The sequence below is a fragment of the Coffea arabica genome, chromosome 8e, assembly GCF_036785885.1.
Source record: "Coffea arabica cultivar ET-39 chromosome 8e, Coffea Arabica ET-39 HiFi, whole genome shotgun sequence".
Lineage (NCBI taxonomy): Eukaryota > Viridiplantae > Streptophyta > Magnoliopsida > Gentianales > Rubiaceae > Coffea > Coffea arabica.
This window is the reverse complement of record NC_092324.1, coordinates 40,778,189-40,781,779: the sequence shown is the minus strand read 5'-3', so window position 1 is coordinate 40,781,779 and position 3,591 is coordinate 40,778,189. Positions and strand designations below refer to the sequence as shown.

The following is a 3,591-nucleotide window of genomic DNA, read 5'->3' as shown; positions in this document are numbered from 1 at the left end:
AGTGAATAATATTTACATGAATATATATGCATTGGAGGTTTAGTGCATTAGTGAACCAAACGCGCGAGAAAATCGCGCCGCAATCGCACCAAACGGCCCCTAACGAGAGTTGACTTTTGGGTGAATTTCCACCACTTATTTCACCTTCTCTTGGAAGCTAAAGGAAATCAGATTTCTCTCCATCTTCTCTCTCCTCATAGCCGACCAAACACCCTCCTCTCTCTAACTCCATTGCTTCAAAATTTATGCTCACTAATCTCACTCAAAACCACCCCAAATCATCTCCAAATTCAACCAAACTTGCACCACACCTAGCTTGACACTTGAGGAGCATTTTGAGCTGCAAACAAGGGCTGGAAATCACGGTTTTTCTGGGGTAATAGAGGGCCGAAAATTCTGCTGAACATCAACCCAAAGTAAGTGATGATCCACTCTTGGAAACTTGAAGTTTGGAAGCTATCTTACCTTGTTAAGTTCATGCATGCATTTGGTTAGCTTGATATGGATGTAAAATGTGATAGTGGGCTCTTTGTATTCCCACACTTGGGTTGTTGTTGCTGATTTGAGGATCAATGTTGGATTTAATGGTAGTTTAATGGTTATAATGATGAAATTATGGAGTGTTATTGTTGGGAACTCAAGTAGAGGTCATGACCAGAAATTGCCGAATCTGCCCCTGTTTTGTTCGACCATGATAAGGCCCATTTTTGGTGATTTATTGGCATGATCCTGATGTGTATATGTTATATTATGTGTGTAGAAATTTTCGTTGGAAAACATTAACGATTGGATGGGCAAATGAATTTATTCATGAACTAGGCATGCTGGAAAATTATTTTCGGGTAAAACTGTCCAGTGGTCGTATTTTGGCCATAACTCTGTCCTCGGGTGTCGAAATCAAGTGCCGTCAGTGGCGTTTGAAACTAGACATTCCTAGCTTTAATTTGAGATAAAATACACGTTCTGATTCTTTGTGAGTAATCCGAACCAAACGTTTTAAGTTAGCTGTCCTGTCTCTCGGATTTGCTGGAATGGCTTGTTGAGGCAGCAACTTGAGGCTCAATTTTGAGCTGGTTGCTTGCCGAATTTCAGAACATTTCCTTCTGTGAACTTTTAGTCCCGTGAATGTATTTTCTAACGCCATAAACCATGCCTCATTCCGAGTTAAATTGATTGAGTTGTGACTAAAACAAGAGGACTGCCCTGTTTTGGAAAAACGTAGTATTTGGACTGATTTGGGGCAAAACTTGGGAATGATTTTATTAATTGAAGTTCTTGATGCTCATCACTTACCAAAGGTATCATGGATGTGTCTTAGACCTTTGTTTCACAAATGAACCATGTTCGGATAGTTTTCTTGGTTAAACGATTTGAAATTGTGAAATGAAAGTCACAAGGCAGATTGCCTTAGAATTTTTCCTGAACTTTGGTTGACTAATTAACTACCTTCCCGAGGGTATTTTTCCCTGAAATTTGATAGAGGAATACCTTGCATATAGGAGTAAAATACTGCCAATTTTGGCATGAATTCAAGTTCGTTTCGATACCGAATTAAATTGCTAGTGTTGGAGGTTCAAAACTGGAAATTCTTCTTCAGTCTTGAATCTTCCTCAACTTTGAGCTACCGTATCTCGGTACTCGAAACTCCGATTCTTGATCCGCTTGTTTTGTTATAAACCTCACTTGTAACACTAATTGAGCTGTAAATTTCAGAGGCCGGTTTGCAACATGTGAATCGTGCCGAATTTCCAAAGTTGGCCAAAATCCAACTTAATTCTGCCTTGTACGCCGAACCTGTACCTTCAAGCTCATTTTTGAATACCTTCCACTTAGATTCATGGAAAAGTGTCTTTTAAGAACTTTTAGTACTTTCTAAGAGGTTTCCAACGGTACCAAGTTTTATAATTTTGGACCTACTGAGTGCAAGATCTGATATTTCTAAATTTGACGCGCAAAGCTGAAATTTGCTGATTTCTTAGAAAATGAAAATTTGAAAACTTGTTACTCCTTCTTGATGATAATTGATCGCTTTAATCTTGATTTCATGAAGGAAATCAGTTTTTCTTGTGTTAATAAAACCTCACTTTTGAACCTTTATTTTGAGTGGCTAAGGTTCTTGGTTTGAGGTATTGACTAGTCCAAATAAGCGTAACTCCTTTCTTGATTAATACGTGATTGTGAGTGAAAAATACTTGTTAATTGCTTCAGGTGCTCAAGCGAGTCTTGAAAAGAATCCCGGAGGGGACAACTAAAGATTTTCTCGCTCAATTACTTTTGAATTGGTGAGTGTCAAGTGCCTGACTTGTCGTGTTTACTTGATTTACCTGCTTATATACGTGAATATCACTTGATGAGACGAGTGTGTACTTTATCGCACTCGCTCTCCTTTACTTGAACTTTACTTGTATTAACTTGGTTTTCAAAGTCGATTGAGTGAATCTCGTCGACTAAAATATACCCGTTTTCGTGTGCGTGTCGTGTTGCCATGCATGTCGTGTATGTCGTGCGTGTCTTGTTGTCGGGTGGAGTGAACCTCCTCGACTTATGGGGACGCCCAATTCTCTTAACCAATCTTACAACTCGAGCCGGCATGGGCTTGGTCGAGAAGTTTGATAAACCAAGAGAGTAACAAAACACAACTTGATCTTTTGAGATCTTGTTCGGCATACTCGTGGAGTATCGCCCTTTCCGTGCGTGTTCAAAAATCAAAACTTGATCTCTTGAGATCTCGTGTGGCATACTCGACGAGTATCGCCTTTTTCGTGCGTGTTTGGTTTCGGATCCGAGAGGGTGGAATGTTGGTCGGAGGAAGTAATAAGTGAAGTTTCTACGGATAAAATACCCACCAGGATAACGGAGTGTCATCACGAGGGGGTATCGGATCGAGCCGTGGCGAAGCAAGAGGAAAATAGCTCCTGAGAGCTCCTATATCCTTGAATTGTTTCTGTTTATTTTTCTCGCTCGAATTGTAAATTACTTGAATATTGGGATTGTTATTTGGACAACGTGCTTGCATGTGTGTTTTCTTGGCCTCACGAGCGTTTCGCTCACCCCATAGATTTGTTTTCCTTAACAGGAATGGATGGAGTGAAACTCGTTGGAACCCTTTGGATGTACTTTTGTATTAGGGTTTCAATTGTAATTGACTAGACATTTTGGCTATTGTATATATTTGGGAATTGATGTATCTTTTGGATCCTGACGTAAGAATTGGATAACGGATGTATTTTGAACACGTGGTACAAGACTTGGATATTCGTTTATGGAAGCGATTTTTCCTTATTAGACTGGTATAAATTGTTATATATTGTTAAGTTTGAATTGATTTGTCTCGAGTCCTGGCGAGAGCTAGGCAGGCGTTCCGCGGATACCCTTGGGTTCGCCCTTGGGAGAAGTGGGGGCGTCACAGTTTTTATATCAGGGGCGACAATTTAAGCAATTCAACTAAAAGTAAAATAATAAAAATAAAATAGCCAACTAGAAATTAAATAACAATTTACTAAAATCAAATGGGTGATAACTAAGGATCTAGCCAAGAAATAACTTCAGCCATAGTTCACCTAATTGATCATTGAAACAAAGGCGATTCCA

At 39.4% G+C, this 3,591-nt stretch overlaps 1 long non-coding RNA gene across 1 annotated transcript; it reads left to right on the top strand.

Moving 5' to 3' along the window:
* Nucleotides 1-253: 253 nt before the first annotated feature.
* On the top strand, nucleotides 254-3,321 carry LOC140012588 (uncharacterized). Its single transcript, XR_011819765.1, has 2 exons — nucleotides 254-416; nucleotides 3,077-3,321. It is a non-coding gene; the product is annotated as an uncharacterized lncRNA (long non-coding RNA).
* The last annotated feature ends 270 nt before the right edge of the window (nucleotides 3,322-3,591 follow it).